This window comes from Paroedura picta, chromosome 4 (assembly GCF_049243985.1).
Source record: "Paroedura picta isolate Pp20150507F chromosome 4, Ppicta_v3.0, whole genome shotgun sequence".
NCBI lineage: Eukaryota > Metazoa > Chordata > Lepidosauria > Squamata > Gekkonidae > Paroedura > Paroedura picta.
In genome coordinates this window covers 94,458,402-94,470,553 of record NC_135372.1, presented here as the reverse complement: position 1 = coordinate 94,470,553, position 12,152 = coordinate 94,458,402, and the positions used below count along the sequence as shown (strand labels likewise).

General features: G+C 44.5%; 1 long non-coding RNA gene across 2 annotated transcripts in view; it reads left to right on the top strand.

Annotated features, from left to right (window-relative positions):
* Positions 1-361: 361 nt before the first annotated feature.
* LOC143835905 (uncharacterized) overlaps positions 362-12,152 on the top strand; it is a 14,864-nt gene continuing 3,073 nt past the window's right edge. The window contains exons 1-2 of one of the 2 annotated variants that reach the window (XR_013230401.1): positions 362-1,068; positions 7,309-7,827. This is a non-coding gene — a long non-coding RNA (uncharacterized LOC143835905). The remainder of the gene's footprint in view (positions 1,069-7,308; positions 7,828-12,152) is intronic. The other variant, XR_013230400.1, reaches the window with a different exon arrangement.

Genomic DNA, 12,152 nt, shown 5'->3' with positions numbered 1-12,152 from the left:
TGAAAACACTCAAAGGACAAAAGCAAAACAAAAACCCCAATAACTCCCCCCCTTACAGCACAAAAACACCATAAACCTACCCCAAAGCCCTTGTTTTGGATCAATATCAGTTCAAAGAAACAGCTGATTTCCCCCTCTCCTCATATTATCAGCCCAATAAGATACATTAAAAAAATCTTGGATCCCCTTGTCTGTACTTGAGATGCTGGAGGTGCCAGAATTTTTTAACACGGCCAAAGAGATAGAGGATAAAGATCCAAACCCCCTCCCCCAAAATCTTAGTTACGCAAGAAGCATTTTGCTTTTGTGGAATGCCTCATTTGCCAATCGGAAAAAAATGGAGCTCAGAGAAAAACGGAGGCAGGTGAGGAAGGCTTAAAAAAAACAAATAAGGATATGCCGAAGAACAGACAAATCCTCCTATTTTCCATTTTGTCTGTGCCAGCTAGAGAGAGAAAGAGACACAGAGAGAGAGAGAGAGAGAGAGAAAGGAAGAGAAAGGGGCACGCAGTGAATAGCTGCCTCGTTCGGAAATGGGCCTACAGCCACTTCCCACTTTGGAAGCCTCGGCAATCCTTCTCTCACTCGCTCTTTGCGTTCTCCCTGCCCACTCTGGCTTGGCTGCCAAGTCAGAGTTGGCACAGCTTCCCAGGCAGCGCGGAACAAAGCCGTCTCCCATCTCTGAACAGGCACTGACAGTAAGCAAAGTGACAGGCGCATCTTCTGCATGTTAATCCAAACGGAGGGGAGATACTGACAAGAGAAACCAACCTCATTCACCCCTCCCAAAAAGAAATTAAAATTAAAAAGCCTTCATCAACCCTGCTGGAAAGGATCATTTTAAAATACAGCTGGCTGCAATAAGGACCTTGCCGGGGGGTGGGGTAGGGAAGAGAAGAGGATTTACCCACCGGCACCCTGGCAAACAAGGCTGCTTTGCATCTGTTGTACCTGTTCCTGTTGCCTTCTTTGCCTCTTGGAATCGTGACAAGAGAGAAAAGTCGCCTCTGTGGGTTGCTTAAAGCTGCGGGTCTGCAGCCCCGTGCAGGAAGTTGGCACCGATCCCAGGTAGGACTTTACTCCCACATTGCTACCCTCCACCTCCTCCCGCTCGTTCCCTCCCCTTCTTCTTCTCCACCCACCCACCCACCCACCATCTCCCTTGGCAAACCTCCCCCTGCTCTCCTTCAAGCCTGTTCTTAACTTACCTCTTTCCACTGCACCAGTGTTTGTTTGGGGTGGTACATTATGGATCCATCAGAGTCCAAAATTTAGTCTAAGATACATGCACACATGCACAGCCTTTAAGGGTGACCCAGGCAATAAAGACAGCATTAGCTTCCTGCCAGCCCTGGCTCCCCGAAATGCCTGTTTCAACACAAGGATTGGGTAGTGGTTGGGTTAATTTTTTTTAATGCTACCAAGGAGACTGGACAGAACACAAGGGGGGAAAATACTATGAACTCTGTACAGGGCAATGAAAGGAAAATGTTGAGCTTCGTGAAACTCCAAATCCTATCCCCCTCCCCCTCCTTCTCTTTTAATACTGCCTGGCTCCTGAATTGTTTGAGCCCACAATTGGGAGGGAATGTACAGTATAGACTCCCTGCGACTGGCAAGAGGACAGAGAGAGAGAGAGAGAGAGAGAGAGAGAGAGTTCTCACAATCAAACAGCAAGAAGAGCAAAGAGAAATTAACATCCAATTAGTGCCATGTTTAATGAAGGAGACAGAGGCAGCCGTTGTTTTATTGCCCGGTTCTTTTCTTTCGGCACTGACAGGCAGCGCAAAAGGCACCCCCAGATTGTGATGACGTCATTTTTTTTCTCTCTCTTCCAAGTTTTGCAGAGGTTGCCCTGGAAAAGTTCAATATATTTATGGTTGAAGTTAGTAAAAAAATAAAAAAAATCTCTGTTCTGCACAAGAAGGCACAGATTAAAATAAAAGGAAGATTTCTTTGCGCGCGCTCCCTCTCTCCCCGCGTTTGTCTGCATGCCCTGCTTGTTTTCCTGCTCACTCAGCTTGTAAAAGTTTGAGCTGTGTGACACTCCACCCGGCCTCCTTTGGCAGCGTGACAAGAACTGCTTTGGTGTATCAAAGAGAACAGGCAGCTTTTAAGGAAGAAACTCAATTCAGAGAGATTAAAGAATTATAATGTTTTAATCAAGGGAGAGCAAGAGGATGAGGGGGAGGGTTTTCCTTACATCTGGATCAACATAAGTGGCCCTCTAAAGGCTGCTCCAGCAATTTGGAATTAAGAATGGGGTGGGGGAGAGAGAGGAGAGATGCACTCAGAAGCAGGAATCCAGCATAAAAACAGTCCCTCTCTCTCCACACACAATGTGAACTTCCTGGGCTGCTGTGAGGAGGAGATGAAGAGGCGCCATGACTGCTAGGCCTTTGTATTATACTGCAGAACCCTACAGTGTGCTTAGAAATGCTATTGGGCTTTTCCGTCCAGATTAAAACCTATTTCCATGACACGTAGGATTTTCATCCATCACATATCCCTTCCATTGCAGCTGGCTTGGGGAAATCCAGCTGCTTCCTTTTTTATCTTCACATTATAGCTATTCCCTCCTACCTAGCAGACTCTCATTTTTCCTGACAAGAAGGAAAACACAATTCTTTAGCAAGATGTGGTTAATCCTTCAATGCCACCATGAGAATCTCCCCCTTTTTTTTCACCTCTTGAATCCCATCCAAACTGCCCAGACTAGATTACTCCAGCAGCTAGAAAGAGACGCTAAATTTAGGAAGAAACTGCCTGCCATATCTTAATTCAAGGATGTCCACCTATGACAGTGGCCATTTCGGTTTGCTGTTCTGTCTGGAACCAAATCAGGCCCCCTAGAGGCAGACAGGCAGACTCTTTAAGTCTTTCAGGCTTAAGACCCTAGTTCAAACTTACTCATTTTAAATGTCCACCACCCTTAATTAAAAAAATAATTATTCCAAGATGGTTTACAACATATCACAAGTCAAAGCAATTAAACAAAAGCTAATAACCAGCAGCATAAATCATAAATCTTTTAGAAGCTTTCACTTTGAACAAGTCTTGATATTGCGAAGTACTGAAGACAGTGGGACTGGAGCAGTGGTGAGACTCAAGCAAGTGCTAAGCTTAAGTTCCCCAGTGGAACTTCTCACATTTTTCCTTGGTCATTAAATTATACCAAGATCTCCACTAGTAAGTAACTCCCACAGCCTGATACCAAAGGGATACTATTGTTAAGGTGGAAAGATACTAGAAGAATGAAGTGCTAAAGATGACACATTTCTGACATCAGCTGTGGTTAGCCAAGGTAATGTAACAGTCAACATGGCTAAGCCAAGGTTCCTTTCCAAAGCCTAAAAGCCCTTATTGCCCATGTTACGTATTCCCTTTTTCTGTAGTCCCAGAGTCTTTGTCATTAGGTCTTCTTGGCACTTTACAAAGTTGCTCAGAAAAGCTATAATTAAGTCCCAGCAGTGTGACTTTTGCTACTGCAATAGAAATGATGAATAATATCATTCTTCTTCATTCCATGCTTAAAGCATCTTTTAAAAAATTGTTTTACTAAAGCTAGTCAGATGAAGGGCATATGGCTACTCCAGTATCTCTTCAGCCAGTGCCAAGTTTCTCTTAGGAGTGAAATGGACTAGACTGGAAGCTGTTTGCAATGTGATATATTCCAACTTCCTATCTCCTTGAATTCTGTTGGACTAAAGGGCTGATTGCAATTACAAAATGGAGGAAACAGGGTTTTCCCTTATGGCTTTCCTCTCTGCTCTCCAATGCTATTTTCTCAAGGGGCTTACAGTTATTGCTAGATAAGGGCTAGCGCTGCCATTGCGGTAAGGAGAAAGTTCAGAAATAATTGTCTGTACTCAGGGCAGTTCTTGCATGACCCCACTGCTATGCATCCCCTCCTTGTCTTCCTGTGTTATTCCCAATACTGCCTCTGTTGTATTTATTGTTATTTGCAACAAAACCAATTTTAGATCATTTCTATCCAGAGAAGGATCACAGCAAACCAAACTGTGAAGAGGGTTGGGCTACATGTCCCTGGAGGTACCTTTCAATGATTTCTATGATTCTATGAGGAGCTCAATCATTACCCAAGAGCCGCCAACTTACTGGCACGGATCTTGACAGCGTGCATTGCTTTTTACAGGTTATTGTTAATCACCAAAATCTTTTAAGATGGGTGATTTTAAAAGAGTGGTAGCCTTATCTCATCATTAACTGTTCATTTTTGACATCCTCTACCCTCTCCAACTGAGTTCTAGCCCTCTTTGAATCGGCTGTCTTTGCTCCCAAGTCCCTTATGATGCATCTTATGCATTGCATCTTTGTTTTGTTTTTAAGGATTCTGATGTGGTGGCTACAATGACCACTATTCACAACAGCCAGGATGAATTCAATTTTCCTTTTAGCAATTACATGCTGTGAAATTTACGTATGTAGAACATGAGTGATCCTCACCATATTGTGCATTTTTCAGACTATATAATCTGACAATTTACATCAGCTTTTTTCACATGCAAGAGTCCATTAACAAGGATTAGAGAAGGGAATTCTGAAAAACCAGGAGGAACTAAGATTTACTGGAGACAAAGCCAGAGAGACAAAGTATAAACACGGATCCAAATATTATTAATCTGAAAGAAAATACAAAATGAACTAGTTTTAATACTATATTAACAGCAAAGATAGTATATAAAAACAACAGGGAGTAAATCAATGGATGAATGGTTCCATAGTCTGAGTCAAAACAGATGAACTACTGGGAGATGTACAGTTTTAAACTTAATTACAGCTGTGTATAATCTTGATTCAGAATGAGGACATCTGGAAAAGGAAGGGCCTTAACCCTTTCACCCCAACATGGTTTTGAAAGTGAAAACTCAGCTTTCTGTACTATTTCAGATCCATAAAAGAGAAAGGGGAAAAAAAACTGCTACCTGTGTTTTTTCCCCTTAGAAATCTAGTAGTTCAGTTGAGTTAGTTTCAGACTGCAAAAATGTGTGAGGTGAAAGGATTAAAACCTTGTTGTCCCTGTGCACTCTCCGTCCAAATTCCACCCCCCCCCCATACCAATAGCTATAATTCAGGTTATAAAACCAGGGATCTGCAACCTCTATCATATCTAGTTTGACCCTGTCACACTTCAGTGATGTTCTAATTCAAATATTCAAAAAGGTTTCTTTTCCTTATAGAGTTGTAAGTGGAATGTGGTTTGGCCAGAGTTTTGTCTACACTGGCCAGTTGCTTTCTTTTTAAAATGCCAATTTGTTTGCCAGCTGCACAGATCAACTAGAGTTTATTCTTCAGAAGACTTAATTCTTTGAGAACATTTAGATCATACCACAGGATCAAGTGCAAATTGGATTTCTTGTACAGTTTCCCTGACATCTTCTTCTTTAGAACTTATGTACTTTTTTACCCACAACGTATTATTGCGAAATTTGACTCCCCCTGGATTATTGATTGCCTCCTTTATATTTCCTGTCCCCAAGGAAAACAATTCCTATTAAAAAAGGAAAGAAAAACAACGGCTTTGAAAGTGGTTGTTCGTACCCTGTGCCGTTCTATTCCAGCAGTGCTCTCCAAGCTGCTCAGTGGGAAAGTATCAGGCCTGACCCCCCCCCCCCCTGGCCGTCTTTTTGTCTACGTGCTGCCTGTTCTGGCACAGTACAAAAAGAGCAGAAAAAAAGCAAACATTCCTATCACTGTGGGCCAAGGGTGTGCTCCCCAGCCTCAAGAATGGCTCCCTGTTTAGCCCAGGGCACCTTTTCATTCTCAGTCCTGTTCCAGAACTTCATATAGAATAGCTGACATAGAATAGCACACAAGTAGCTTGAGCTAGTTTTTGAGCTAAGAACTATTCTCTCATTTGCTTAGAATGCAACTTTAAAGCAAGAGGAGACTGGGATTGAATTGAAATTTTATTCCCTGAAAATTCTGCTCAGTGAATTGAGATATCAGTCACTGCATATTCAGATCTTTGTGATTTTTCAAAGACATCTGACAATACATGAAAATTTGATATTGCCTTGTCACTGATAGCCTTTGACAGTATTTGATAATTAGTAGGGCATTTTAATAAAGGGATAGTCATATTAGACTAAGGTGACCAGATTTTCAAAATTTGTTAAAGTGGGACATGGTGGGGGGGGGGAGATGCATGGGCGGGCTGGCTCTGTCGTGTGTGTGGGGAGTACTCAGCCGCCTTACCTGGGAGTTCTTGCCTGGCTCCAGAGAGCGGCTCCGGTTCCTGCCGGGTGCCGCCACGAAGAAGAAGAGCATCTCCCCTTCTCCGGTGGTGGGATGTGGCGCTGCAGCCCGGGAGGAAAAGGAGGGGGAGGGTCCTCTGGCGCCACCTACCCCCCTCACAGCTGGACTCACTCCTGCCCCCTCAGCAGCCCGAAACTGCCGCCAAACGGGTGCGCATGCACGTGGGAAGAGGGCGGAGTTTGCTCTGCACATGCGTGCCACCGTGGGAAACCACGCCGAGGGGAAGCGGGCATGTTCAGGGTGAGTGTGCAAAGCGGCCGCTAATGCGGCAGTTCCTGCACGGTGACTGGCAGGACCGGCCGCATTGATGACCGCTTCACAAAAGCAGGATTTTTGAAGGACACCTCGGGACACAGGACAAAAAATTTCAGGATTGTCCCACGGAACCCGGGACCCCTGGTCACCTTACATTAGACTGATCAGGAAGACATTTTAATAGAGGGAATAGGACTGTGGCCTATACCAGTGGTCCCCAACCTTTTTATCACCAGGGACCGGTCAACGCTTGAGAATTTTACTGAGGCCCGGGGGGGGGGTGTTGCCAGCAGCAGCTGCGCAGTGCCATGCCGAGGGAGAGCCCCAGCGGCTGCTGGAGAGCACCAAAGGTGAGCCGGCGGCAGAGTGGCAGGGCAGCCCCCTCGGTCTGGGACCGCTGGCCTGTACTACTAATATGTATTGTTACTGTACATTTTTTTCTTGCTTTACTTGCATTACGTTTCTACCTATGTAATGGCATTTCTGGCATTAGCATGTGGTATTTAATACTTCTGCCTTGTTTCAGATTTCTGCAGTCCAAATCCTACTGCATCTGGTTAGATTTTAAGTTTGGACCTGCACATAACATAACTGGAAATGTCAGAAATTTCACATATTCAGTTCATCTCTCCTGTGACTACCAAGCTTGAAAAACATAAATCTACCTGTGCCTATTTGGTTTTGTACTGTCTTAGTAATTACTGCGATGTGATGGCTAGTCATTTGACATAAGTATATTAACTATACGCTTAACATCCATTTTAACATGTACAGACAGAAGCTGCCAATGGGAGAAACAGTGATGACAGATAAGCTTCAGCATGGGGGCTCTGAAGAAGAGATGTTGACTAACCTGTGTATCCATTCAACTTTCTTTGAGCAACTAACATGCACATCTTCCATTTTATACTAAGCCCATTTGAAACTTTATCACCTACACAAAATAAACGCATGTCTGTTGAACTATGCACTGGAAGTTCTCCAAGAGCAGTAATGCTGATTAAAAACAAAGAACTAGAAGCTGTCACAACTGCAGCAAAAATGGTGAACTGTATTTCCTAGCTGCAGCCTCCTGCAACACAGTTGCTCTAATTGGGCTGGGGGTGGGGGAGAAGAGTGAGAGAAGCCATTTGCAGTGCAAGATGATCTTGCCATGTACTTTGTCATCAGACGGAAGCGGCTGCCAGAACCAGATACAAAAGGGGAAGGAAGCAGGAGAGGAACGGAGGCTGATGTCGTCCCAGCAGACCATAGAGGGCCGACATTAGGATGTTAACATGGAAAGAGAAAATGGTATGCATTCTGTCACATCAGTCCAACAAACTTTATTTCAATATCAGGAAGGGGAGGGAAGGAAAAGATGATTTCCCTTTTATCCTGCTCCCTAGTAAAAGGTAAAGTACTGAGCAGTTTTGTTAGAAAGGGATCTCTTAAGGCAGGGGTATTCAACCTGTGGTCCTCCAGATGTTCATGGACTACAATTCCCATGAGCAAATGCTGGCAGGGGCTCATGGGAATTGTAATCCATGGACATCTGGAGGACCACGGGTTGACTACCCCTGTCTTAAGGCACTCAAGCTGAGTCACCAGCTCAAGAATATGAGAGATGAAAAGAGTGCCTAAAAACTACGTTTTAGAATCAGCCGAGTACACACTATTTCAAGGGATCTGAAGCACCATTTGAGCTCTTTCTGTGCCCTGTCTGTATGCCAGAGGTATCTGCGCCATCAATGCACAGGAGGTTTTGAACAAAAAGCTATAGAGAGGGGCTTCAAGGAAGGAGAAACTTGCCTCCTTTCATGACATTTATATAGCTTGAGGCCTCACTACTGTGACATTCTATTAATATCCTGGTCAGTTTCTCAGCAAAGCACAGTCAGCTGCTAAACATCTAGCTGATATCATACAAACTCTTCTTCCGATCTTTTGGACGGCAGAAAAACTACACTCCTATGGTGTCAAAAAGGACATGGTGAATGGAGGCTGTCACAATGAAAATTAGGCAACTTTAACAAAGGGAGGGAATATAAAATGACCTTATACCGACAGAAACAGAAAACTGTCAGATTTTTTGACCCCGTGATCTAACTCAGTGGTTCTCAACCTGGGGGTTGGGACCCCTTTGGGGGTCAAATGACCCTTTCAAAGGGGTTGCGGCAGGGCAAGCAGCTTGGCAGGGGGCGCGGGCTGCCACTGTTGCCGCTCCTGAAGGCACCTGCCAATTTATATACAATTTATATTCAATCATGAACAATGGATCTTCACACCATTGGTCAGTTTCGGTTTAATTTCTGTGAAAGAACACTTGCATAATTTTATGGTTGGGGGTCACCACAACATGTGGAACTGTATTAATGGGTTGCGGCATTAGGAAGGTTGAGAACCACTGCTTTAACTGAAGATAACAGGGACTGAATCTAAGTACTCATTGATGCACGGCACTGAGCTATGGATTTTTGTCAACAAGTGCAGGGAATTTCACAAGAAAGAGCAGACCTTGCTATCACCACGTTAATGATTTAGCTGACTAGCTAACTCACTATCGATTCACCAAGAAAGTAACATGGCAGCAAAGGAACTCTGGAAGTACTCCTGAAAAGTTGGCAGCTCTCCGCACTGGAATACTTACAAAGGCAACCCTTGAGAAAAACACATCCCTGGTCACCTAGATCCATGGCACAGTAACATCAAGACTAGCCTGTTGTAATGCACTCTATGAAGGTTTCCCCTCAAAATCAATTTGGAGAACCAGTTGACATAGAATGCTACTGCTCCGTTTTTATCAGGAACTAGGTAGAGCACACATATTAGCCCCATTTTGCACTAACTTCTTTGGCTGCCAGTGACTATGTTCATTCAAGGCACTGGCTATCACATTCAAAGCCCTACCTGCCTTCAGTCCCTTATATCTGCCAGTTTGCTTCTCCTTCTATGCTTTTCTACAGATAGCTTTACTCATCTGAGCTAGACCTTCTGAGAGTGCCAACCTGAAAATGGGCAAGATCGATAACTTGTCTGTACAAGGGAATTCTCTGTTGTGGACCGCACATTCCTGAATTGTTTGCTTGATGAAGTCAGGAAGGGTTCCATTCTCCTGGCATCCAAACTTCAAAAAACATAATTTATTTATTTAACCTGTCTAACCTGTCCTCTCCACCAGAAGTGGATTTAGGAGGGCATTTTTATGAGGATAACAAGACCTTGTGGAAGTGGTTCAGGGAGAATGCTTTAATAAAGACTGGACTAGTACTATACAGAGGACTCTCTGTTGTTGTATTATCCACTTCTCCAATTTCTCCATAATTTAATATGCCATGTTAATATTTAGCTTTATTTCAGCTTTGTTCCAAATTGTTACTGAGTTTTAATTTTTGCATCTTAATCCAATTACATTGCTTGTCAGATGTTCCGTCTGACTTATATTTGCCATCCACTTTGAATCTCAGTGAGAAAGGACTAGAAATAACATTCATAAATAGAATTCTGTTAAACGTTCTTGTTGGATACAAGCCAGTGACCGGTCTATAGCGAACTGGTTAGCCCATGGTACAGAGAACCATGGATCAAGGACAGTTCTTGGTACAAATGACTCAAACAGCTACTTGAATCACAGTTTGAGGAATGTGATGGCAAGGGCAGAAGTAACATACATGGCTTGCACTTGCTGTAATCTGGATCCAAGGGCTATGCGTGGAGGGGGGGGGGAGTTATTGTCCTGAGGATGCATTGCCTACTGACTCTGAATTGTACTTCCATTGTCCATTCCATGGAGGCACAGGTCCTGAGAGCAGCATGGCAGGCCTTCTACCACCTGTGCCAGGCCAAATTACTAGCGTCCAACTTGGCCCCAGAACATCTAGCTATAGTGATCAATGCAACGGTCACTAGACTTGACTTCTGTAACTAGCCCTACACAGGCCTTCTGTAACTAGCCCTACACACCATGGAGGTCCCATATCCAGCCTGCCCTTCAACAACGTCACTGGCTCCCAGTTGAATTCCAGATCAGGCTTAAGGTTCTGGTAATCATCTTCAAGGCCGTATACAGTCTGGGCCCAGTGTATCTGAGAGACTGCCTCTCTGCCTATACCCCCCAAAGAACATTATGCTCATCCACCACCAACTGGCTGAGGATTCCTCACCCCAAAAAAGCATGGCAGGCCTCAACCAGAGCAAGAGCCTTCTCAGTCCTGGCCCCCATCTGGTGGAATGAGCTCCCTGAAGAGATCAGGGCCCTTCCTGAACTCCCACAATTCCAAAGGGCCTGTAAAAGGGAGCTCCTACAACAGGCATTCGACTGAGGCTGACAGACTCCATTCAGCTGATCCCCAGTCATCACAGGCATCCTCAACCCAACTGACCCCCCCATGGGTTCTGTTTGAAAAGTTCTATTGTATTACTAATTGCTATGTTATTGTTGATCAATACTGGTTCTTACCTTATTGTTGTGATTATCGTTATAATGTACTCCCCTATGTTTTATGTAACCACCCTGAGCCTTACGGAAGGTTGGTATAGAAATAGGATAAATAAATAAAATTCCTGGTGATTACTCTTTTAAATGAAGGCTACACTTATTAACTCTTGACCCTGCAGCCTGGAACTTGTTTGAGGTGGTAAGTACCATGCCCTGCTGCAGATTTACAAGCTGACACATTTAGACTAAAATCCTATGCACTCTTGTTCTATATAACTCAATGGGATTTGCTTGTAAATATATGCATAGTATTGAGTAGTTAGCTCATTGTATTACACCAACTCTCACTCTGTTGATCATCATCTCGGCTGCCTGAAGATTACGTTGCAGTTTGTGACTTAACTAAAGCAGTTATTTATAAGCTATATACTACTGAAGCAGTGAATGAAACATTTAATGGGTCTGAGAAGCTAGCAAGTCAGACAAGATTACTAAAACAAGAGAATTTATGCCTATTCCATAGCATTTTAAAATCCAGCCCAGACTGCAGAGGTAGAAAAGGAATCAATTGCACCCATTATATATGAACAGGCCCATGCACAGGATTTTGACAGGGTGTGTGTTTTCAATACAGTCTAGAATCTTTGTGAAACTTCTTAATTACCGTATTTGCCGGCGTATAAGACGGCTTTTTCCCTCTCAAAAAAATGCCTCCAATTGGGGGGGCCGTCTTATACGCCGGGTGCACTTCAGTCTGGATGCGGTGGCGGGTGGCGGGCGGCGGGCGGCTCCCCCCCCCGACACTGAGCTCACGGTGGTGGCGGGCGGCGGCAGCTCTCCCCCACTGGGCTCACAGTGGTGGCGAGCGGCGAGCGGCGGGCGGCGAGCAGCTCCCCCCCACTGGGCTCACGGCAGGCTGCGGGCGGTGGGCGGTGGGCAGCGCCAGCTCCCCCTCACTGGGCTCACAGCGGCGGTGAGCGGCGGCAGCTCCCCTCCCCACTGGGCTCACGGCAGCGGCAAACTCCATATTTTGAGTGAAAATGTTGGGGGGTCGTCTTATACGCCCAGTCACCTTATACGCCGGCAAATACGGTAGTTCTTTCTCACTTTTTCATGCATTTTTAAACTTTTTCTATTATTTTTTCTCATACTATTGTTAATAGGTTTCCATTAATTCAATGAGCAGTTTTTGTATTATTTC